Genomic DNA, 26,229 nt, shown 5'->3' with positions numbered 1-26,229 from the left:
GTAAAAGGATTACATTTTCCTTTTTGGGAGCTTATTTTTCCTCTGTAATTGTGTTATAAAAAGTGACACTCTGAAGCTCAATCACATTGTGGGCTTATGGGGTAAGAATAGGAAATAATCCACATTCCACTTCATACCTGACATGTTTTTGTTGGGTGACCACAAGGATGTAAACTCTTCAAGTTTTCAGCGGCTCTATACATCTGAAGCATCTAGGTGTCCCTTGTATAAAAGGTTGCTTACACTTGATGCTTAGGATCTGGTCTTTTAAAATTTGGATGGGAGGAGAGATGGAAGCTTTAATGAGAAGAAGAGACAATGCTTCATTGTTGAAGAATTTCATCTTCTAATATGCTCCATGATTAATACCAGCTCCCTCTTCCCATCCCTGACAACTAGTAGATTTCACTAACCCAATAAATGTGATCCTAGCTTGTCCACTTTCACTACTTAGTCCAATTACAGTGTCAATTTGCAACTCAGTATCATTTCTCTGTAACTGTGTTTGTATAGTTTAAGTGAAATAAGACTTGGTTGATGTTCAGGGAACTCAGACTTTTATGGTAGCCACCAGTCATGGTTGCACTTGGTGGCCAAGCTCATAACAGATATACTGGTGGCATTGTTAGGAGAACTCACATCAAGGGTAAAATTATAAGAAATGATAGGAAAAAGGGGATGCAAATTCACACACTAATTGAAACAAGGAACAAGGGACAAAATCACACAGTCTTTGTCCAAGCAGAATTGTCAGAAAATATAAGGTATAGCATTTTCTGTGTATAACCAGTGATTGTCTTCACATGGAAAAATTGGATTTATTCTCAGTCCTAATTTAAAAAAACAACAACAACAACAACAAAAAAACAACTATGGGGGCCTTTGAGGATAGAGGGAGTTTTACATTTTTTTTTTCAAATTACACAAATGAATGCTATTGAGTTGCTTTATACTTTTCCCCACTTGGCAACACGTGAGTATTATTTTTGATCTGTATTATTGATTGTTCTGAATGAAATAGTTTCCATAAGATACTATTCCTTCTATCTAAAAATAATTACTTTAAAATTTATCTGCCTGTCTTTAATAATTTATACTTGCCCTTGGGCCAGCTGTAGACTATTTAGAAAGCATCCTATGTTGAATTATGCAGATTAAGGATGCATTGCCATTTTGCCTTGGATGTGGTATAGGTGTCTCTGTGGACATCTTTCCCTGCACATCAAGTGGGAAATAATTCTCAGCAGATGGACTTGATATCTAACCAAGACAAGGAATGACCCTTTTAGGTCATATTTTAGCTTTGGCTTTACAGACTGTAGAAGCCATTAGCTTAAAATGTTGTAAATTCAGTTACAAAATGGAAAGATAATTACATGATTAATGGAAGTTAATACAGATCATTGAAATCTTAGCCTAGATTAAGCCATCAGAAACTATTTAATCCAATTTTTCCTGGTACCAGACAGGACACAAGGGAATGATTTTATCCAATGGAATCTTTCTCCTTCTCACATATCTCCCCAGGGAAGTCAAGTCCCCTTTTTGTATGAAATATGAGGCATCCTGGTCCTGACTGAGCATCTACTCTTACCTTGGGCCTCTTTGCTGCCAGTGCTAAACATTAGAGATTAAACTCAGAGAGGTGGAGTAGTTAATGAAAGACACTGATTGGAAGGACAGGGATTGAAATGCAAAGATCTTATTTCACTAGTGACACATCCATTTGTCCTAACTATTTTTGTAAACATCTGTGTGACTGTTTAGAATAATATGATTAAATTTGTAAGTTTGATACCTGCATGGGCTGGTAAATTTCACTCCCCTTTTGGTTAAAACATCTAGGAAATATATACTTCTATTAAAAAAGGACCAGTTATTTAAAAATCGTATCTGTTTTATGTGACCTAATCTCAGTAATGGTAAAACTATTTAGGACAAATGTATTTCTGATTTGGGGTCAGCAACCTGCTTCAATCACTTAATAAATAAGAAGGCTATTGCATCAATTAGGAATTGTGTGCACCTGAAAGTGAGAGACCTACAATATCATAATTATACAGGAAAGGATTTGCCTTTCTCCTGTGTTTGTGAGTTCCAGATGAAGGTGATCCAGAGCCAATATTTTGACCTGTGGATATCATCAGGAAACTATACTCTTTTTTTTTTTTTTCTTCTTTTCCACCATTCTTATATGCCTTCCCCTCTTCCAGTCACTTCAAAAATACTTCAGATCACATTATGACTGACAGGAAGTCTACACTGGAAGAAGAGGGAGAAGAGAGGGCAAAATGGCACCTGCAATCTCAGATGCCTTCAGAGAGATTTCTCAGAAACCCCGACAATGGCAGTGCCTTGCACTTGCTCCTCAGTCGCTACTCCTTGGCACGGAGGCCTGGGACATATTTTCTTTCAGCTGAATATATTGTTACTCTTGCCATATTGGAGTTTTGCTAGTGAAGAATAAAAGAATAATGAAAACTTAGCTGCAAACTCAATCTCTGCCAGTAGTTAAAACCTTGATTTTTACTTTTAGTAAGTTATCACCTGGGATCACCAAGTGATGATATCCTTTTTCATGAAACAATAAATATACAGAAAATCAAACAAGATATGACATACCATCACTTGGTAAATACAGAATCTGGGTGCTTATTCATTTTGGTTTTGTTTGATTTTGTAAATTTCAGCTTCTCAGCTTCTGGGGTTTGAAAAAAGAAGTTATGGTGTGGTTTTGTCTTGACTGATTTTTATGGTGAATTTATTTACATCTAACCATGGCTGATGTGAGACTGCTTGCAAACTCAACTTGGCAGCTGTTGTCAGGGTTTCAAGCATGAAAAGAGGTGTAAATTCTGATTTTCTGTAGGAACAAATAATCAACTTTGCTTCTCAAAGCACAGGAACTTTTTCAGAGAGAATCCTTTATTGATCTTATTCCATGTTGTCTTCTTTTTTGTATTTAATTTGGTAATGGTGGTAGAAGTGGTGGGAAGAGTATTTGGATATGAGGAAGTCTTAGCTTCTGATCACAATTTGAATAAACAGAAAATTTTATGGGAAAAAAGGAGAAACAGGTTTTAAACATGACCAAGTGTAGACAGATCAGCATGCAGACCACTCTGCATATGATTGTTCCACTGAGCAGAGCATTCTGAGCAATGCATGTGATATATGGGGCCCAGAGGCAGAAGTATGGGATGGTAAATTTAGAGTAATAATAGAGACATTGGAAAATCTGTTCCATGAAAATCACAGAAGTCACTTGTCTAGAGTAAGGCCTAGAAGGAGGGAAAGACATAATTTTAGTATTCATAAAAGCATTTTGAGCAATTGACCTTGGATTTATGAAGGGATGAAATGGGCATAAACTGCATTGATGTTTATCATTTTAGACCTTAGAGAAAATAACCATCAAGACTTCAGAGATATTATAATCATGCCAAAAAATTGTGAGGCCTTTTACTTTTGACCATTTTCTATAAAGAATCTCCTGGGCTTTTTGTTTTTTGATTGGTATTATTCTTTGGTATTACTTGAGACAAATCCAGGATGGAGGAAAATTTTGTAGTTACAAAAGGGAAAAAAATATGCTTCATCCAGGATTTTAACAAAGAGTCTGACACACATCATTATGAACTATTTTATTTGCAAACTGAGGCATAGAGTAGGGTTAATTTAATACCCAAAAAGGAAGTATGGGGGTAGAAAGGATAGTAGAGTGAACAGACATTATTCCTCATGTACATATATGACTGTATGACCGATGTGATCCTGCAATATGTATAATCAGAAAAATGTGAAATTATACTCCATTTATGTATCATTTATCAAAATGCATAAATACATTCTACTGTCATGTATAACTTATTAGAAAAAATTTAAAAATTAAATAAAAAATGTCTCTTATCAAATAACTATTGTCTTATTTCTGAGGGTGCATTAGTGCAGGGATCTTGGGTTGTTTTCATGGCCTTGGTTGCTCTTCTATTGTTTTCAGTACAGGTAGTCCAGGCCAAAGCAGTTCAGTGGATGCAAATATCATCTTCCTATCAGTCTTATTTCTCAGAGAAAATACATTTACATCTTTCTCTGAACTCTTTATGAAGTGACCTTTAGAAAATTACTGTTTGGCCTTTCTATCAGTTCCAAGTGTGAACTTTATTGCACGTATAATCTAATGAAATCTGCTGTGTTCAAAAACCATTTCCACCCAAATTGAAAATGATACACTCGTGTTGAGTAAATCATGATATCTGTTTGCTTAATTCAGATACTTTGGATAAAAGTATGTGGCCATCTGCCCAGATGCTTTGTCTATGTGTAATATCCCTATCGTCTCCATTTTTGTTTGATTATCAGAATTAAAAAATATCTTCAGTTGTGTAAAACAAATGTCTTTATAACTTTAGTTAATATACTTTGACCATTTAGAAAAGAAGTTGGAGGAAAAAAAAATTCCTGCAAGTATGTGGTTCTACACAACCTGTTTATCCAGACAGCCTTGAAATGTTGAGCCATCTGTAGAATGTGGAAGTGTTTATACTTAACTGGACTTCATTGATATGATAGGTATGACTGTTTTGAAAATTTCCACCATGTCAAAAGCACTTCGGTTTTTACAGAAGCTGAAATCTAAAATGCTGAACAACTCCAACTTCATTCATGGGTAGAGAAGGGCTTAAGTATATAAGTGTGTTGTTTGATCTACAACACTGATACTGAATGTTGACACAATGAATATTTAATAAACATTTCATAATTTGATGGAAATATTAATGTGATGTCCATCTCAGAAGAACTGAAAGCGCTGGGAAAGTTTTCCAATGTATTTCTCCATTTTCTGAAGTCCTGCCCCTTATGTCATAACTCAGGTAATGAATATAATATTGATCAATATCTTCAGTATGTTGAGGTATATTTCAATATCACACACTTATTTGGAAGTCAGAGATGTTTCATATATGGTATCACATTCAAAGTAGCTAGTTCCATTTAAATTATACTATCAAGTTATATCCTATCTGCTAAAAGCCAAATTTACTTTTTCAATGTTATGTAATAGAGGATTTAGTACATTATAAGTTTAGTTTCTTAGTTTTTGTCAGAAGTACCTAGCTTATTCCTTCCCAGTCATATTATTAAAAATTAACATGTGATGTCCCTTTTATTGATCAGTGACTACAAACTGACATAAAAACAACTTAACAGATAGCCATTGCTGTTCTTATATAATTATTAAAATTAAATTAGAAATACAAAATGAGTTATAAAATGCAAGGGACGAGTTTGACAATAATTTGGGAGGAAGGGACTACAAAACCACTGTTTCTTCTGTATCACCTCCTTATTTCAACTTAAGTTTTTGCAACATACCAGAGAAGTCCAAAGGAAAAAACTCATCCAACATCATGTCCTTCCTTCTTTCCATTTGTTGGAGATTTTCAGGGTATATAATCGTCCATTTCCCTGTTTCACAAACACTAGTTTATCAGAGTTTTCCAATGAAATTATAAAATTTGAATAGATATTATTTTTACTGGCTACACTGAATTCCAGAGAGTGAATATCAAATCTTATTTTGCCAACTTACCAACTGAATTTTTCTTTCTTTCCATTTTTTTCTTTTTGCTATCATAAATGAAAATGAACATCTTTGTTCACTTTGTTAATAAGTATGTGTCTACATCTGTTAATAATGTCTCAGGAATTTTTATTAAAAGTGAAGTTTTTTGGTCAGTGCTGTTCAGAATATTTAATGTAGGTAAGATTTTCATCTATTGAGATTATTGTAGTTTTATTTATTGGTTGGATTAAGGAGATGGAGAATTGCAGGGTTCTTTATCCTGTGGTTCTATATATATTTCAAAACGGATAGATGATAAATTTATTTTGATAATTCTTGTTTTTAGGATTTTCTAATTATCATAATTTTTAACTGAAGTGAGCTGATGACTTGGTAGAATCCTCATGCATTGTTTAATCCAACTAACTGCTGTTCTTTTAATACTATGTGATAAAAATATTGAATATATTTTTTACTTATTATTTGATGACTTAATTGGAGAAATTAGATCCCTCTCACTTTGTATATACATTCACTTATTCAACAAAACTATTTATGTACTAGGAACAGGAGGGAAGAAATGGAGAGAAATTTCTTCAAGTTGCTCACTATCTAGTAATATAAAAACATATATTACCTGTGGTATACTGAAAAGCAGCAACTTCTAACACCAGGGGATCAGAAGAACATACCACCCTTGTCTTCTAAAGGTGGAGCTGGGGGCTGGGACTGCAATACAGAGGGTGTGTAAGATCCAGCACTGCTTTAAGTATCTTTTCTGTGATTGTAGTCTAACTCCTGAAGTTCCATCTTGCTCTGAATGGATTGACAGATTGATTTCACGCTGCTTCCTCTGATGGCCTTTCTTTATGTCAACTCTTACATGTTCAAAATTATTAAACAGGAGTCATTTGGGCAGGTAGTATCCAGGCAAGGAACACCTGCCCCCTCCTCCTCCTACTTCCTGACTATGTGCCACTTAGATGCATGATTATGAATGATGTTGATTGATTAATGGGGTTTGGTGACAATTTCTCCATTCCATGTTATCAGTCATAGGTCTAAATTTCTAGAACATGGACTATTCTCCTTGATGGATTTCCTTCTTAGGTACATACTGTTTTTACTTAGGGCTTTCTTCTGATCACATGCAGTTTGCAAACCACTGGTTTCTTTCGCAAGTGAGGAGGCTCTCCCTGTAGGCTGCATTTCATGCTTCAGTTCTTCAAGTGGTCCCTTGTCTCTGGAACAGGGGTACCCTTCAGTGTGCTCTGTACATGCATGTGTGGAAAGCAGTTCTCTCAAGGAGGGGCAACTGCATTGGACATGGTGTTTTTTTTGAGCCAAACGTTATTATTTTTGGCTGGTTGGTGGTTTTCTTCTCCATCTCAGAGAATTGAATTATTAATGTGGTGGAGTGAGCTGGATAGCTATTTCAGGGTACTCATTTGCTAGATTACCTGTCCTAAAGAATGCTAAATGGAATCCTTTCTTTTCTATAAACTTTCTCCTCATCTAAATTTGCTTGCACAGTGTATATAGACACATCATTGCTCAATATATGCATAATTGTGCATTAGGGAAGACTACATGCTACTCTTTTTAGAAGGGAAATGTTTAAAATTCTTGTTACTCCTTTGGGTTGAGGAGATTTGTCCTCAGTGATACTATTAGTCAAGTGTCCAGTGGCAAGCCATGCAAGTGATTTATCCCAGAAGTCAAGGATCATAACTGATTTTGAGGCCAGCGTCTTTGTGGCTGAGGGGTTACCTGGCATCAATCAGTACCAAGGATGAAAGACATTGGATTGATACTGATTTGGTCACTCTCTCTGCCCTGATATGGAAAGGGAAGTTTTCTTTCAAAAGTTACACCAAAATAGTGTGTTCTTAGTTAGTGGATATGTTACCTTGGTGGCAAAGAAAACAAAGTTACATGCCTCTGTGTGATTGTTACGTGACTTTGTGTGGCATTCCAGGGAAAGGATCTGATAGACAACAGGCAAGGTATACAACTAAGTTTTCCAAGAAAATGACATGACTTTCACTGTTGCAAATCATTCTTGAAAAGAACACTCATGTGCTGCTTGGCTGTAAACTTTCTGATTCCTGCATGTGAACAGGTTCTGACCCATTTTATTAAAATTTTGGCCTTCAATTCTTTGCAATGTGAAAATGTGAAATGCAAAAAAAAAAAAAAAAAAAAAAAAGAAGGGGGAGATGGTGGGCAGCTAAGAAATGTTTCTTAGTGGATTTGCTTTGTATTTAGTGAGGGCTGCTGATAAAAAAAAAATTCAGATCTATGACTGTGAGATCAGAGTAAAGGATGACATCTTAAGGAATACTTAAGTATTCCTGATCAGGCTCTACTGATTGCACTATTTCCTCTTTAGAGGGTGTACTTTATGATATTGAACAATCTACTAAGAGCAATATTTGAATTATAGATCAATTCTATGATAGAGCTTTCAGTTAAAAAATTAAGACTAGGACAGCACAAAAGATCATCAAGAGGGAAAGAAGAAAATATACTATGGAGCATATTCTTTTTTTATTGCTTTTCTTAGTTATACATAACATTAGTATTTATTTTGATATAATTATAAAAGCGTGGAATATAATTTGTTCTAATTCAGTCCCTAGTACTTCCCAAATTCCTTCCCTCCTCCCTCCCCCCATTCCTTTTCCTCTACTCTACTGATCCTTTTGCTATTTCCTTATAGTATTTTGTTGTTGTTGTTGTTGTTGTTGTTAATTAGTGTCTTGTGGATGTACGGGAGAGTGCGATTCGCTGAGGTCTAGTCCTATATGTACATAGGAAAGTTGGGTCAGATTCATTCCACTGTCTTTCCCTATCCCACTCCTCCCCTCCCTTCATTTCCCTTCATCTACTCCACTAATCTTTATTCTCTCCAGTAAGTGGAGAGATTCATTTTAAAATTTGCCTTAGTGAAAAATCCCATTAAAAGATGTAACCTCACTTCATTTTTTTCTCTCCATTTACATATTACGACATGTTCTTTAAAGTACTACAGTAGCTTGCTAATGCCACTTAGAAGGATTAACTATTCCAAATTGGTCCAAACTGAATTACTTTCTTTTCAGTCTCAGCTCTTCCAAGTCCATTGCTGGAGGTTATGTAGGTGCATTTGGTGTGGTGTGCACCAACTCTGGGCTTGGGTGGATTTGGGCTCTTTATGTAAATGGACAAGTATAATTCCTACCATCATTAAGGTTATAATCTCATTGGAAGTGAAAGAATACCTTTCAAGAAATAATTGTAAAATGTGACAATGAGAATATTATTAGTGCCAGTCTGTCCTCCCTTAAATAAATGACTGTGCTGTGGGCAGCAGGGAGAGATGTAGCTGGATTGAGGAGACTGATGTGCCCATAAGGAGTGGGCAGGTAGGGGGAACACCTGGAACACAGTGCGTTCATTTCCTACAGCTGCCTGAACAAGTTACCACAAATTGGGCGGCTTTCACAAACAAATTCATTCCACTTCTGGAGGCTTGATGCCTATAATCACTGCATTAGCATTGCCACCCACACCCGACCCCGTGAGGTCTCTGGGGAAGCATCCTTTGCCCCTTGGGCTTCTGGCAGTTGCAGGCTTTTCTTGACCCTGGCAGCATCACTTCAGTCTCTGCTTCTGTGATCCTGGCTGTCTTCCTCCGAATTGTGACTGTGTGGAACATTCTCCATCTCCTTTACGGTCACCAGTCCCAGCTTAGAGCCCAGCCGAGCCCAGCGTAGCCTCATCCAAACAAGGCTACATTCACAAAGACCCTCTTTCTAAGTAAGGTCACATTCACCGTTTCTGGATGGACTTGGATTTGGGGGGAATGGTCTTTAAATCAACACCCAAAGATTGAGCAATAACATAATAAACTTTTCTCTGTCTTGTGTTTTGGCAAAATCCTCTTTAAAAATTTTTAATTTATTTTTTAATTTTAGCATGTGGAAACTCCTGCAAGAATTCTCACTTACCCTTGGGCAAAACATGGGTAAATCTGGTCTGAAATTTAGCATGGTGTGAATTAGATCTTGGCAGAATTATCAAACCAAACGGAGATTGGTGTCAACCAGAAGAAGGTTTTTTGTCCCTTTTTAGTACCTTGAGGTTGTTCAAGTTTTTGGTCAGTGGTATGAATGAAGATAATAGAAGTTATGTGTATCTTACTGGAGGATCATGTGTGGTTGAGTTTTAAAAATTTCAGCCAAGCAAGATGTTTAATACATTTTTAAAGTATTTAAAATATATGTGAAGTCTGACATGGTTATAAAATAAAGCATACAGTTGCGTCATCAGAGGCTATCAGCTTAGTGACAATAGGTATTTAAATAATCAACAGTAATCTCAGTATGAATGGCTCCTCAAAAGTAATATTACCAGAGGCTGCGTTAATGGAACAAGGAAAGTCACGATGTTCCTCGACACTGAACTGGTCCAATTATACTGAAAATAAGTGCGTTCAAGACAGGATTTCCAAATATTAAAAGGAGCTTGATGGACACATTGGAATGTATTCAGAAGCTAATGAATGGGATAGAAAAATGACTCAGTATGACGTTACTTGAGGGATGGAAGATGGAATCTGGAATGTTAGTCTGAAGAACAGATGGGTATGCTTGACTGAACAAATAAACTTTATTTATTTTTTAAATCTTTAAAGATGGTTTGAGTGTGTGTTTATTTAGAAGGGTTCAGTTTAGCTTATATTGCCTCAGGAGGCCAAATTTGGGGCAATCACTATTTCTGTGAGGTCTCTTGTTGATACCTTACATTGAGACTGCTCAATGTGGATCCATGGTCCACCTGGAAGATGACAAGTCCCTGGGGACTCTAGGTGCTCAAGCATAGAGGCACAGACATTTAGTGTTGTCAGCTTCTAACGACTGATGAAATTGTGCTATGTGGCTTCTGAGTTTTATAATTTCTTTTGTAAGAAAGTGTATAAAACTGTGAGATTTGGATGAGGCATACTAATGTTGATTACCTACTTTAGCCTCCCTTTATTGTTCATGTTCTTATCAATATGGAGCATAAGAAAGAAAAGGTGGTGAAATTGAGATGCTGCAGTCTAGGATCGCAGCCCTGTGAAATCCACTTTGGGTAGGACTGTAGGTCTTATCAGTGAAGCATTTTGAAAGTTGGAGAGTCATATTATTCAAAGTAATTGCTGTGTCTTAGGGAAAATCCTCTATATTTCTTTGTTCAAATATTCTCAACATTAGAAGGGACCCAAGAGTCCAACTATTTCAAATTTCAGAAATAATCTGGTTCAATATTTTTATCTTATGAAAAACCCATATTCCTTGTCAGTTATAAAGTGCTATTCACATATTTTAATATTTCCTATAACTCTAATATGTTTTACAATCGCTTTACTTTTCTGATCCAGTCCTGGGGATCAAACTCAGTACCTAATGCATGACAGCCAAAGGCTCTACCACTGAGCTACAACCTCAGATTCCCTTGAAATATTCTAAGCATCAAATATATTACTTCCAATAACTTTTGCCTAAGGGTGCAAGAGCTCTGAACCTTCATGCCAAAGTTGAATGAAAAAGGAACAAGAAGTAGAGGTGGAAATTCAATTTCTAATATAAATGAGAGTTAATAGAATTTTAGGAAATGTTCATTCATTTATTCATCCATTTCACCAAAGACTTATAGAGTGGCCAATCTGCCACTCTATAGGCAACAGGAATGTAAAGTGGATCTAAAATTACTATTGCACTTGCACTCAATCTAGTATGAGAGAAATTATTTTATGCAACATGTTAAGTGTTCTTGGGGAGGAATACACAGAGTAATGGAGATACCAGAGAGCATCATATTCACAATGGGAAGAAAAGGTCAATGAGTAGCTCATATTTTTGTTTATTTGTACATGGTGCCTACTTGTCTCTGGACAAATAGAATAGAATCTTGTCTATGTTATTTTATTGAATGGAAAATGATAACTGCAGAGATTCAGAAGCATGTCACTACAAGGCTCAGATACTGTGGTAGTCAGCTTTTCAATGCTGTGACCAAAATACCCAATAAGAGCAACCTAGAGGGGGAAAATGTTATTTTGGCTCACAGTTTCAGAGATTCAGTTATTGGTGGACTCATCCATTGCCCTGGGCCTGATGTGAGGCAGAACATAATGGCAGAAGGGGGTGGTGAAGAAACACTGCGCCAGGACATGGGTGGTCAGGAAAGAGAGAGAGAGAGTGGGTGGTCAGGAGGAGCCAGAAGCAAGATATAATCCCCAAAGGCACACCTCCAGTGATCTACATCCTCCAACCAATAGTTACTGTCCCCTATAGTACTTCTTTTAAATTATTAATCCTTTAAATGGAATAATCCACTAATTAGGTTATAACTCTCAGTATCTAATAATTCCACCACTGAAAATTCCTACATTAGCAGAAATTTTGGGGGAACACCTTATATACAAATCATAAGAGCTACCTAAACTCAAGTTCCTTGTTTATCAATAGACTTTCTTTAAGAGGAAAAAATACTTTAAGAAAAATCTCCCGGGACATATGTTCCTAGGCAAAGTTCAATTTGCAGCCTTTGGAGAAATCTTGAAGGAAACCTAATTCAAGTACTTACATGTGCTACTTGTGTTTTAGATTTAACAAGTCTTTCCTCTTGACTGCTCAGGATAAACAATTGGATTACTTGACATGACTGTACAGAGTGAATTAGTTCAATTTGGGCTTTCTCTTCTTCCCAAGTCAATAAAAGGCATGAACTTCCCCATGTCGGAATGGTTCAAAGTGTTTCCAGAGGCTTATAAATTGTGCCTTTGCTATATTTTTTCTTTTCTTTTCTAGAACAAATATTATACCTCTTATTGGCAAAAATCTGAAGGATTAAGGAGAAAATAAGTCCAACAGGAGAATAATACTTTCATTTCAGAAATTAATTAAAATACTTTGGGTGAAATCAAATAGTATAAATTTAAATATACAAATTTAAGAAACAGCTCTGTCAACCCTTCTCTATTTTGTTATGCTGCTGTATCTGTTGCTGCATATCAGCCTGTTTATAATGTGCCTAACAGGCATGTTTGCTTTAGTGTGATGAGTGTTCTCAGCAGTAAGCTAAGAGCTATAGAAGCTAAATGGCCCACTGATGTGGACAGTCATTGGAAGTAGTGTATACGGAACCCAGTCTCAGTCAGCTATACCTAGACTTGTCTGTTTGTTACATGCTTTCCATCATTATGACAAAATAACTGAGATAATCAATTTATAAGAAGAAAAGGTTTTGTATCACAGTTTGCAGATTTCAGTTCATGGTTGGTTGGTCCATCATTCTTGGGCCTGTGGTGACACCGATTATCCTGGTAGGAATGTGTATGACAGAGGAAGATGCTCCACTCAAGGTGCATGGGAAGCAATGGAGAGAGAGGAGGGACCACAGTCCCTTAGCCCTGTCTTGGGTACACCCCCCAATCACCTAACATTCTTCAAATAGTTCCCACCTCTTAATAGTTCCACCACCTCTCTGTTTTCTTGGGCTAGGGTCCAATCCTTGAACACAATGGCCTTTGTGGGACAATTCACATCCAAACTGTGGCAACTGGCTGCTCTTTAGAGCACTAAGGTTAGCTCCAGAGAGAGGTGCAATATGATTCACTGCCTTTAAATTCCCTCCATTAAAAAAAAATTGATATATACTTTAAAAACAAAGGTATTTAACAAATTAAATGTGATTTTATTATTCATATAAGAAGACATTTTTACTAAAAATATGAGTACAGAACCTTGTCACTTATCTCTGAATTCTACACATGGCTCAGTGAAATATGCAGAAGATTTTCCCTCAAATATTGAACCTCCCTATGGCTAACCCCTAATTGTGTGTCTGGAGGTGAGATAGAGTCGATGGCAGGTGGAGATGGAGTTTGGAGTTGTAGTGTGAGTCCTCTCCATTGCTGCTCCCTGCCGTGAATCCATGGATTTAACCCACACCCCTGGTGAGTTTCCCACTGTCATGTAGAATCACCAGCTCAGCTTTCCCAGTGGTCCTTGCTTGGCAGGCTCCTAGTCTTTCCCACCTTCCTCATGTCATGTTATGAGAGTTTGCTTTAAAATCTACCCAGATGTCTTCCGTGGTTGACTGCATGCTTTTGGTTTCCTCCTCTTTCTCACCCATTAAATATGGATATTTCTGAGCTGTGTTCACAGTCTTGTCTCTCACCTGGGCTTCCCTTTTCCCTCATTCTCATCTCCTCTCCTGGCTCTCACCTTGCCTCAGAGCATCCCCTACACAAGTCCAGCTATCACCTCCACACAGATGCCTTCCTAAGCAGGTCCCTGTGTCTCTGGCTGCTCATCTATGCTTCAACCTTGAGTTCAACCTTATTAGGTATCTTTTTGTGGTAGTTTCAGCATATTCAGACCAGATTCACAGCATAGTGTGGTTGTGACATGCCTAGCCCAGCCTACCTTCTGTGTCTCCCTGACTTAGTAGCTAGGTGACCATAGAAGGTTGTTTAAAGTTTCCTTTCTTCAGTACCCTCATCTTTTAAAAACAGGTGAGATACTCCATAGCTCAGGCAGGCATAGTGAGAATAAAATGGGTTATTACACAGAAAGGGCCTAGAGGTAACCTGGTATAGAGAAATATGCAAGTATCTGTTAACCATTTTTGTTTGTATTTTGTTTCCAGGCTCCTATAAGCCTCTCTTTCATTAAAATAATTTATATTTATGACATCAGTCCATCTTCTAGTTGCCCACAGTTGAAATGTAGGACTCCCATTCTTCTCTTATCTTCACCTTCTATAAATTGATGAGCTTTTAGGTTTTCTAATTATTGTGATTCTCGTATCTTTTGTCTTCTTCCAGCTTCCATAGATCACTGAAGTAATTCTTCCTTGGACCACTGGGAGGATTCCTAGTTCTCCTGTGATTATTCTCACGTCCTTTCTGTGCCAGTCTGTGTTGCTTTAAGACAAGGCTAATTCCCCTGAAACACAAGTTCATCACAGCATCTGTTTGAGACACCACCACTCTGCCACAAATACTTATACCATGGCTCCCAGTTGACACTGAAGGATGTCTGAATCCCTCAGCCCAGTCATGAGATTCTGTACAACCCATCTTTTTGACTTATTGCTCATTTGTTGTTGTTATTTTCTCCAGAGTCTTCAGATTGAAGCAAGCTGTTCATATGAAATTCCCTGATACTATTTAGCTTTCCTCCACCTCTGTACTTTCTGCTCACCTGTCCCTTCTTTCTCTCCCTACACTATCCCTTCTTTACTCTTCTCAGTACTGCCCAAAATCCAGTGCTTCCCTGTGACCAACTGGAACAACCCCATGAGACCTTCTCCACTCACTCACCAGTAAAATGTCACTGTTCCTGAGAAGAGCAAGCAGTACTTTGTATCTGCCCTCCTTGAGGACATTTACTTCCTGCAATCTGAGGGTTGTACAGTGAGAAGGATTTAAAGTTTGAAGTCAAAGGATCTGGTATTTTAATCAAAGCCTGCCAAAGTGACCTTCTATTTTCTCATTTATAAAATGTTGACAATGAAAATAACTGTCATAAGATTTTTATGAGAGTTAAATACATAGGAAACGTGTTTTAAAACAAATTGCTTCTTAAAGCCTAGTTCTGTTTAAAAGATTAGTTGCTTTGAATTTGATTCTTAACATCTTTATATCTTCCACAATACCTTATATAATGTTGGCTTTTCAAAATTGTCATTGACTGAGTATTTGTGAATTTGTAGACCTGTAAATGTCAACTGACAAAGCCTTCTTACCAGGAGTGCCTCCTTGCCAGACTCATCTCTCATATAAATTGAGGACCGCCTTGATGTGGGGACTGTGAAACATAGAGGAAGTTAAAATATCTAATACTTCTGCAGCTTGCTGTCTTGTGTAAGGAGATTGGCCTTTAATGAATTATTTCCTTTGCCAAGTAAATCACTCAATCCCTAGAAAATGTTTAGTTTCCTCAGGTGAAATTAGCAATGTGACCTATGGGAATGCTTTTTAATCTTCACATGGCATCTATCCTGGCCTCTTGAGATTTTCAAAGGCCAAGAATTAGTTAAAAACAGTTTGTTCACAGGGAGCATGATCCATAGGGAATCATAATAAGGAAGAGGCGGAAGTGGGCCATAAGGGTGCACCTGGAGAACTGATGAATTAGAGCCGGACCAAGGCTGTGCCTGGCCCTGGGTTCAGAGGTGCCGGCAATGGCAATCTAACTCAAGGAGAGGTCTTACTCCTGTTCTGTTTGAGTCAATAAAGTGGAAAAGCACAGATCAGAGTGCAAAGAAGGCAGGCACAGCACCCTGCAAATCTCCACAGATAACACCCACAGAGAGGCCTCTGGGAACCTCCTGATCTTAGATTGGAGTCTCACATTCCTTATCTCACTTGATCCCTTTAACACCCTTCTGGGATAAAGAGGACAGGGTTCATTATCCTCTTGCTGTCTAAGAAAGAGAGGGAGGGATGATCAAAGTCTCAGCTTCCCTCTCCTAGACTATGAGGTGTTTCAAGCAATGCCAGGGATGTGTGCATCTTGAAAGAAAATGAAACAAACAAACCAAAAACCTCTTTCATTTTTGTCTTGCAAATGTGGGGGCCCTATATTAGTGCTTAAAACTGCCTGAAAATGCTGTGGGTCTTCCTCTAAATTGTAGTACCAAAACTTAAGGACATCAGTCTTTCCTTCTTTCCTATTTTCTTTCCTCATCTGAATGATGGACAAACCATTAGGCAGACAGCTACCAACTTTATTTAAAGGTTTAGATAGGCCAATCATGAGAATGGGAACATTCTAGAGCATGAAGTAGACTGAAAAAAGATCCAGTTATTTAAAAAGTATTATTTATGTAACTAATGTGAATTGGAGTATCACAAAATCCTGCATTCGCTAAGTTTTTATTGTGCATTCATTAATAATCTTTTGTGCAATTAAGAGCAGCCAGTTGACCTGGACATGGGTATGAAACTGTCTAAAACATATCAATGACTAAGCCTGCCAGAATCTTCAATTCTGGGTTCAAAAGTCACTAGAAAAGATCAGATTGCCAGGAGAATGCAAATAGACTCAACAGTTCCCTCAGCTCATTCTTTCCTCCCCTCCCTCCTCCACCAGAGAAAACAGCTCTGACAGGAAAAAGAAAAACAGGTTTGAAGTGGAAGCAGTAGGCTTGGGGTGAGCTGGGACTACCACTGATGGAAGCTGCTTTAAGGTTGGAACTCACAGGCAGAGTCTACCTCTCTAGGGTGTAATGTGTATCCTGGCAAGGACTTCCAGCAGCCCTCAGGTCACATGCAAGGTGATCCATGCCATGAGAGGACTACAGTCACCCCAGAGGTCTCAGAAAGCTCCAGGAAGCAGAGGTCCAGAAGTCAGCCAGAGGGGGACAGAGGATAAGGGAGCAGGGCCAGCTCCAGGGAGGGGCACTACAGTGAAGCTGGAAGGTCTGGATGGGTTGAAAACTGCAGCTGAAACTCAGGGCATTGCCAAGGCCAGATCATTGCATGGGAGTTTGTGGGATCTTGCAGAGCAGCCAGGGGCAATCACTTGAGGAGCAAGTTGTTTGCTTTCACTGACATGCAGACAAAAAAGAAAACTATTTAGAGCAAGGGCTAGCATTGAGCCAAGAGAGAGGAGCCAGGCAGGGGAAGTCCTCTTCACCAGGTTCTCCTGTCAGAGCTTGTGAGGTTTCACAATGGCTCCGGCCAGGTAAGGCTGGGCCAGAGCTAGAGAGAACATTTTAATGCTGTGACAGTCCTGTCAATATGAATCCTTGAGGAAATTGGCTTGACAAAACCCTAGACTGACTCACTTACAGTTCTTTTTTGTTTTGTTTGCAATTAGGAAAAACAAATCTTGTGAATATTTTTGGTACTTTGAGCCATACGTGTTACTCAAAAGTTAACACCTGGAAGAAACCTCAAGTGGCTTTTATCACCATTTGAAATGAGTACTCTGAAATTTACAGGCAGTAGACAGGAAGGAATGATCTGGGGCAAGCCTTTCTGGTGGCCTCTTTTTCCCCAGTAGGCTGACCTTCAGACCCCAGAGAGGTCTTTTGGGCCCCATGTGAGGCTCCCTACCTCAAGTATCATTGGTGCTACCTTCCTGGGAATGGGGTCCTTTAGCAATGGTTTGTCTCCATCTTAGATGGGCCCAAGTCTTCTCTTTAGATAAGTTCACAAATTCTTCCTGAGCATGCAGCATATGCCTACCACTTATATGCAGCTTCAACTGAGGTAGTGACTTGTGTTTTTCTTGAGTAGATTAGGACAGAGAGAAAGATATAGAAGAGCTAGAAAGGAGAGAAAGAGGGGATGAAGGGATTGTAGGAGGGGGAAGGAGGGAGGTGGGGGAAAGAACACATTGTCCCTGTTATTTCTGCACCACAAAAGCCCCAACAAGCCCAGGTGCATCTGTAACCAGTCCGTCATAAGACTAGCAGAGACCCAGCAGCAACCAAAAAAGCAGACGATCCGTTTTATTACCTGTTTTGTGTTTCATATGGACTTTCCCCTAATTTATGTTTAAAAGCCCATTTAAACATTGAGATGCCATTTGGTCTCTGTTTGCTTTTCTGGATGTATGCAGCTGTCCTGGTCTTCACCTCTTTATTTCTCAGCTGGGTTCTCCCTACCCATCTTAATAAGGGGAACGGCTCACCCCTTGTCCTTTGTTTGGATGGGGACAATGCTTCTTCTACCATGCCATCTCAATGTTCTGCAAAGTCTGGGAAGAATTCTACCAGAGGAGATGTCCTCCAGCCCCGACTCCCAGGGGAGCAGCCCTTGCTTTTCTCTCCTCACATCATACTTTCTCCCCTTCTGTGTGCAGAGCTCTGTGGTGGAACACCAGGCCATAAAATGAGGTGTCAGATTTGGTCAGTCTCCTGAAGATATTTATAAAGAGGGACAGAGAGTCAAGACAGAGACTCAGGGAATGGAAGTGAGGATTTGGGTCCAGATAGCATTAGTGTAGAGCAGAGATTTTCAACCTGGACACACTTTGCTGTGAGGCTGCCCTGGGCTTTGTAAGAGGTTTAGCAGCACAGATGGCCTCTGCCCCCTACACACCAATAGCACCTTCCCATTGTAACAACTGCATATGTCTCTGGGCATTGCCAAGTGCCCCCAGGGAAGCAAAAATCTTCCTCAGTTGAGAACAACTAGTGGCAGGCATTGCGTGCATTAGAGGGGAGCTGTCAGGCAGCTTGCAACTGTCAGAGGGAATGGCGAGGCCTCATCAATGACCCCTAGTGGGGTGCTTTTCCTAGGTGCTGCGGAATGAGGGAAGTTTTTCTGTTGGAAAGGGCTGTCTTTGTCATAAGCCCCTCGTATTCATATCACAACTACCTGGACTCATTAATTCAGCCCTTTTGCAACTCTTTTTTATTTCCTCCCTGCCTCCCTTCCTTCCTCCTATCTTGATTTGGGTGCCTAACTCCTTCTCTCCACTGAACAGAGCTCAGGTGTGAGACAATACCTGCCCTTTCAGAATGTCAGAATAGCATCCTTTGTGTCTACCTGGGAAGACAGGTTTCACTTGACATCTACCTGATGTTCCTGCAGGATCTGCAGGTTACCCTCTGGCAATTTGCCTTCCTCCATACTCGACATCGGTTTCTTGTGGAACAGCATCCTGTCCGTGTCTTGTGGTGAGTCTTTTCTGTTGTTACATTTTATTCCATCCTGAAAGTAGTGTGGGCTTGCTTTTCAGAGTTTCCTCAACTTGAAATACAATTGAATTGTCTTTGGGGGTAAGAGAAGAGATTTATCATACTGTGTACATATTCAAATATGTACCAATGAATCCCTGTATTATATATAATTATAATGCACCAGTTTAACAAATTTTAATTAAAATGAAACAAAACAACAAAACGAGAGATACGCTGGTAGAATTTGTTATGGAAGAGAAACCAAAAGAGCAAAAATTGATGCAGAGAGGACTCTATAAATACACAAATAAGTTCTTTGCTATGATGTTAAATTCCCCTGAGGTAGCTTGGGAAGTGCCTAAAGCAACTGGAATTCCCATAAAGACCACATTTAAAAAGGACTAGTGACAAGAGGAGGCAGTGGGGGCCAACATAAGTTGAAAACCATTGTGAAAGGGTGATTGCTAGAGGAGGTCTAGGTCTATTTTAAAGAATTTAAGTAGTGATTAGGCCACAAAATGAGTTTATTGCCTTAGTTATTATTTATCCTGATGTGGAGCTCATGTTATGCTCTTCCTTGGAATCCCAAATTGTTTTGCCAACTCTGCAAATTCACAGTGTGGTTTGTGTGGGAGGGCACTCTGCAACTAGAATTTCTTGGCAAATGTTTCTGTTCCAGTCCTAAAAGGACTTCCAGGAGTTGAATAAAGCACCCTGTGCTGACCTAGGCCATCTTCTGCAAGTGTCCTAATATTGAGGCAAAGATGAATTTCACTGAAAAGATCCCCTGGTAGTTCAGATTGATGCAAGACCCTGAGTGTAGATAGCCTTTTCCTTAGACCTCCACTTTGGGTAAGTCATTCATGGCTCCACATTCACACTTCCCTAGATAAGATTGATGTTCTACTATATGATCTTTCAAACTGAGTATAGCGTGTGGTTTTGGCTCTCCCTAGTTCTGCATCCTTGATGATCTGCTCATGGCAGATCATAAATTGGTTGGGCATTCAGATTCTGAAACTGAGATATGAGTTGTGACAGAGGAAGCAAAAATGTTAGACCTGGACAACTGCATGTGTGCATGTGTTAGCAGTAGAGGGTAGACACAATCTCAATAAAATCCTTATATTCTCTAATAGATTTAAAGGCAAGAGCATAAGTTTTCTTTACAGGGTTATAGATTTGAGAGTTTTAAAAGACAGTTAAGATTGACCAAGTTAATTTGTATATCTCAAGCAGACCCTTCCTGAATATACTGAAGCTAAACCCTGGTCTGTGTCAGGCTGTCATAAGGGATTTATATGTATGAACCCACTAAACCCTCGTAATCTTGGGGGGTAGGTCAAGGTCTCATTTGTGTTCACATTTCACAGATGAAGAAAACTGAAGTAAATACAGTAAGCAACTTGTCCCAAGTTCCATGGCCAGAAGGCTAAATTGTATTTGAACTTATTTAGTCTTGTCCAGAGTTCAAGTTCATGAACTAGTACTCCACTCTACTACCTCTCATATTCTAAAACCGTTGATAAGCTAGGATTTTTTATTCAACAAGGAAATGACTATGGATTGAACTCCTACTGCAAGCCAAACACTGCAAAAATGTCATATAAATACCTGCATTCTATTTATCCTATGTATTATTTTACCCATACTACAAATGCAAAAACTTACTCAGGCTTCTACAGGGTCAAGGGTCAGAGCTAGAATGCAAATTCCACATGTGCCTTCCAAGGTTGTGCTACCTCCACTGACACACACCACACATACACCTGTAGAAGTGCTAATTGAGCTCCTACTGTGTGTTTTGGTACTATGCGAATACTGAAGAAATGAAGTCTTCCCAGTTTGCCTGGAAGTCCTTACCCCAACACCAGGGAGACACTATGCAAATAGAGATATGGGACAATTAGCAACTAATATGAAGGTATGCTGTAGTAAAAATCTAGTGTTTAATGTGTAGGAAAAAATAATACTCTTGGAAAAGCTTACAAAAGAGAGTTTTATGGAGATAGCAATTGCATAGCAACTGTGCTCCTGGACAGTCCTGGTTTAAAAATATTTGGGCTAATTATGCTAATTTACTTATCAGATCACATAACATAATTATCAGTCTATAAAATGTGGTTCAAGGTTACGCAAGCTACTAAAGCCTTATGGAGAAGACATTCTAGAGGCTGAGCCATGTTGGGGGACAAGCAGCAGGGTAGGCTGGATGGGTACATTACAGTTGTGCCCCTGCAACAATGATAAGGACGTGGTATAATTTAATTGGTGTGTAGCCAGGAGAGGGGTCAGGTCAAGATGGGATGTCCTGATTACTATTTGCAGCTTTTGCACATTTATTTTTCCTCCATGGGCAATGTTCACAATCACACAGTTTTCTACTCAGTTCTTGTTGGTCAGTAACAATGGCCCAGCCTGCTCAAGGATCATATAAATAAATGGCATTGAAATCGGTCTTTGTTACTGTGTATGCCTAGCCCTGTACGTGTTGAATTGGCACCATTGCCCCCTACATCTTTTTGAGCTTTGTTAATCTTATTTTCAGCTTCTGAAAAGAGCAATATATACAAGTTCAATCATTAATTGAATATGATTCAATCTGCTCCCATCTTTAATAAGAAACCAAAGAAGGAAATTCAATTAGACTCACCCTTTACATTTCAAAAGATCAAGTCCTCCCCTTTCACAGTTAAAATTATGAAAGATTATCTTCTTAGTGGAAGGCTACAGGAAAAATTTGGATTCCTGTCAAATATTTAGTGTAATATCCCGGGATCAGGATTAATATTGCCTTTCAGCAGTTGCGTCTGAATTTCTGCCGATGCAATCTCTCTTTTGGAAGCTTTTGAATAAAGGCATTCTATATCTTTGCATGACTCAAGTATTCAGCAGAAATGGTAACAAGATCAAACAGTTTTAGGACATGTTATCATGCCTCCTGGTCATGAAAATGCAGACACCTCAATTTCATTTCCATACTTCTGTGTTGATTTGCTAACTCCGCAGAGAAAAATTGAAATCATTGAAGCCAGGTTTTAAGTCTGTGTGAATATTTTGGGGGCTGACTTAAAACTTTAAGTACGGCAGCAATAAAACATAAAATAGAACAGATTAGAACTCTGTCCTCTTTTTTTTTTGGTGGAATGATATCAAATACCCCTAGAAGACAATAATATTATTAATGACTACTATTATTATCATTCCCATTAGAGGGGAGATTTATTGCATTTATTTCATATTTCAGACATTTTAATGTTTTATTTTCTCAAATCTAAGTCTGTTTGACTACAAAGGCATTGGCCATAACCCCAAGCTTGCATCTTCCAAATTATACTGCTTTTTCAACTTATCAATAGGTCTGTTTTGCCAAAACAGCTTCTCTTATATTTTATGCAAGTTATCCATGGGTCTGTATAGGGAAGTAGAATTATGTGTAAATAACTAAAATTATTTTGTATTTCCAAGCTTTATTTTTCAGTTTGATGATATGATATGTTGCAAGTATAATCATTAAAGAATTCATTTATGCAAAGTTTTCCATATAATTTCAATGAATTCTACCTCAAAGCACTGTTCAAACAGAAACCCTAGTGTCCCCTGGTGTTTCAGCTAAAATAGTAAATATTTGCAATAGGCATACTGAGGTAATATTCCCAATACTGGCAAGAGCATTCACTTCTTTTAATGCTATACTGCCAGAAGCTGGCACCCAACCCCACCTGTGGCTCCCACCGAAATCTGAGTCCTGGGTTGGTATTTTCTTTTCCATTGATGGCTCCTAGAGAACAGGCAAGGTGTGGACTTCAGTCTCTGAACTTCTGAGTAAAAAAATAACACTGGTTCCATTAGCAATCAAGTTACAAAGATCCCAGGGGAGAACTGGGCTGGACTCTTTACAAGGACAACATTCTAGAACAGTGATTTTTTTCGAAGTGTTTTTTAAAATGTAGGCAATTCTCTCTCAGATGAAATATTATTTTTAATTCCAACAAATAAAGTAGATAAGATAGTAAGGGCTACTCTGTTCCACATTTTCTCTAGCATGTATGCTAAACACTCTGCATATTTTATTATTTAATTCTCAAAAGAACTGTATAAGGTAAGCACCCTTGTTAAGGCAGGAGCCTTGGTAAGTCATGCCTGGAGAAGTTAAAGTCACAAAGTCACATGTCTTCCACCAGTAGAAACAGAACACAAATTCAGGCATTCTGTCACCAGAGCCCAGATTCTAGGCCACAGAAAACTCAGCTGCCCTTGGAGAAGAGACAGTGACTGGTACTTCCCCAGGAATCATCTATACTTTGGTCCTTACCCACCTGATGACTATATGGAACTTCTCTGACATCCCTAAGGGCCACAAGGAACATACAAAAGTAAAAAAGTGATATAAACTGAGAAAGAAGATTTCAGTTTACTCTTCAAATCATGATTTTAAGAAATGTATGTGAGCCAATTTATTTGTTTCCATTTTTATACAAATCTTCTGAACAGTTGCCATATGCTTCAGAAGGTAACAGAATGGCTTTGCCAGTACACCCTTCATATTTTCCTTCATTTGCTTTTGGAGCATATAAACATACCAAGTTTGGGGAAATGTATGAGGCATTGAGATTACAACAGAGAACACAACAGTATTACTGACCTGAGTAACTTCATAGGTAGGGTAACCACCAATTTATCAATTTATCCCCTACACTAGATATCCTTGCAAGTAAAAGGGGCCAGAATCAATAAATCAAAGAAAACAACCATTATAAACCATGAATGCTTTTTTTTTTTTTTTTAAGAAATAAGACTCATTAGCAAGTGGGGGTTCAAGTGCATGTATCCATCTTTAATATATTTACCACATATTGTGAATACACTTGTGGAGGTGGTCCTAGGACAATCCATGCACAGAGGTGTTTTTCCTAAGGAAGACATATTTCTTAGAAAGGTGATGCAGGAGTTGAAACTCTGAGGATGAGTAGGCTCCCTGAGTGAAGGGCCAGGGTCTGCACATTGATTGAAGCAGGGTGCTTGAGCACAGGTAGGAAATGGCACATGCAGGTGGGGTGAGGGGTGGCCAGAGTGAAAGAGCTGAGACAGAGAATGGTAGGACAGGACTGGAAAGATGAAAGGATGTGTAAGAACTTGGATTTCACTTTCTAGACTGTGAGCAGTCACTGAACTGAAATGGTCCAGATGGGCATTTTGGGAAAAGCTCTGTGCGGCTTCTTTTTTAAAACAAAAATATTTATTTTATTTATTCTTTATATATAATATATGACAGTAGAATGCATTTTAGCATATTGTACATACACGGGTATAACTTATTCTAATGAGGATCCCATTCTTGTGGTTGTACATGATGCTAAGTTGTACTGATCTTGTATTCAAATACAAAGATAGAAAAGTTATGTCCAATTAATTCTACCATCCTTCCTATTCCCATCCTTCACTCTTCCTTTCATTCCCCTTTGTCTAATCCAATGGACTGTTAATTCTTCCCTCTTCACCCTCCCTTGTTGTGCATTAGCATCCACACATCAGAGAGAGCATTCAGCCTTCGGTTTTTGGGACTGGATTTTTCCCCTTAGCATGATAGTCTCCAGTTCCATCTATTTACTGGCAGGTGTCATGATTTTATTCTTCTTTATGGCTAAGTAATATTACATTGTGTATATGTACCATATTTTCTTTATCCTTCATCTGTTGAAGGGCACCTAGGATGGTTCCATAACTTATCTATTGTGAATTGAGCTTCTATGAACATTGAGTGGCTGTGTCACTGAGTATGCTGATTTTAAGTCATTTATGGACAGAGGAGTGGCATAACTTGGTCAAATGATGGTTCCAGTCCAAGTTTTCTAAGGAATCTCCAAACTGCTTTTCATAGTGGTTGCACCAATTTTCAGTCCCACCAGCAACTTATGAGAGTACCTGGGACAATACCACACCAAATCCCAGCCCTGGGAGCTTCACTTGCAGAACCTCTACTGCTTCTTTAGGGTGTGGCGTAGGGGAACAAGATTAAAGCCAGAACCATGACCTACAAGACTTATTTCCAAGTCCGACCGCACATAGTCATGAGGGGAGCTTTAAAAAGTATCAATTCTGGAACCTCCCTCATCCTCAATCAAACCAATCTCTTGGGAAGTGAGGTCCATGAACTGGTCAGTTTTAAACTGCCCATGGGATTGTGACATCGGTTGAGAACCCTTGAACTGGAACAGTGTTTATCGAAATACAGGTGAGAGAGGATGACAATATGGGGTACACAGTGGTAATTGGGGTACAGGGCTGAATTTGAAAGGAAAGGAAGATAAATATTGCAAGCATTGACATCAAATGCATGTACAGGGTAGAGTGGAGGGAGCTGCAGGAGGAGTTCCCTGCTCAGAGGACTGGCTGGGTGACAATAAAGTTATTTATCCCTCATCCAAGATGTTTGGGACCAGAAGTGTTTTGATTTTGGGTATTTGTCAGATCTGGGGATATGTGTATAGACATAATACCACATGTTGGGTCTATTTCAAGACTAAACACAAAATTTATTTATGGCTTATATGTACCTTATAACCTGAAGGTAATATTATAAATATTTTAGTGTACCTACATTTAGATTGCCTCCAGTGCCCCACATCCTCCAGTCACACCCCTGTGTCTTCAGTTACCACTCAATTAATCCCATCAGGTGATTAATTTACTGATTGGGTTAAGGCTCTCATAACCTAATCATTTCTCTCTGAACCTTCTTGCATTGACTCACATGGTGAGCTTCTGGGGACACTTCATATCCAAACTATAACTATCCCTAAGAGTTAAAAATCATAGACTCAGACTTCCAGAGCAAGAAATTCTCTATTCTTTTCATGTATTACCTTATGGTTATATAACACCCCTGTGAGGTTGGCAGAATTAGTCTTATTTTATACATGAGGAAGCTGAGTTTTGGAGGAGTTAAATGACTTCTGTTCTTAATCATTTAGTTGATAAGTAACAGA

The 26,229-nt window shown here is 38.6% G+C and overlaps 1 protein-coding gene and 1 long non-coding RNA gene across 7 annotated transcripts in view; one reads left to right on the top strand and one right to left on the bottom strand.

The window, feature by feature from the left end:
* NCKAP5 (NCK associated protein 5) overlaps nt 1–26,229 on the top strand; it is a 1,127,143-nt gene that overhangs the window by 177,912 nt on the left and 923,002 nt on the right. The window lies entirely within an intron of this gene.
* The window catches only part of LOC306658578, a 50,357-nt gene that overhangs the window by 2,576 nt on the left and 21,552 nt on the right, over nt 1–26,229 (bottom strand). The gene's annotated exons all lie outside the window — the stretch shown is intronic.

This window comes from Sciurus vulgaris (assembly GCF_902686455.1).
Source record: "Sciurus vulgaris genome assembly, chromosome: 3".
Lineage (NCBI taxonomy): Eukaryota > Metazoa > Chordata > Mammalia > Rodentia > Sciuridae > Sciurus > Sciurus vulgaris.
The sequence above is the reverse complement of the archived record's forward strand: the minus strand, read 5'-3'. Positions and strand labels throughout refer to the sequence as shown.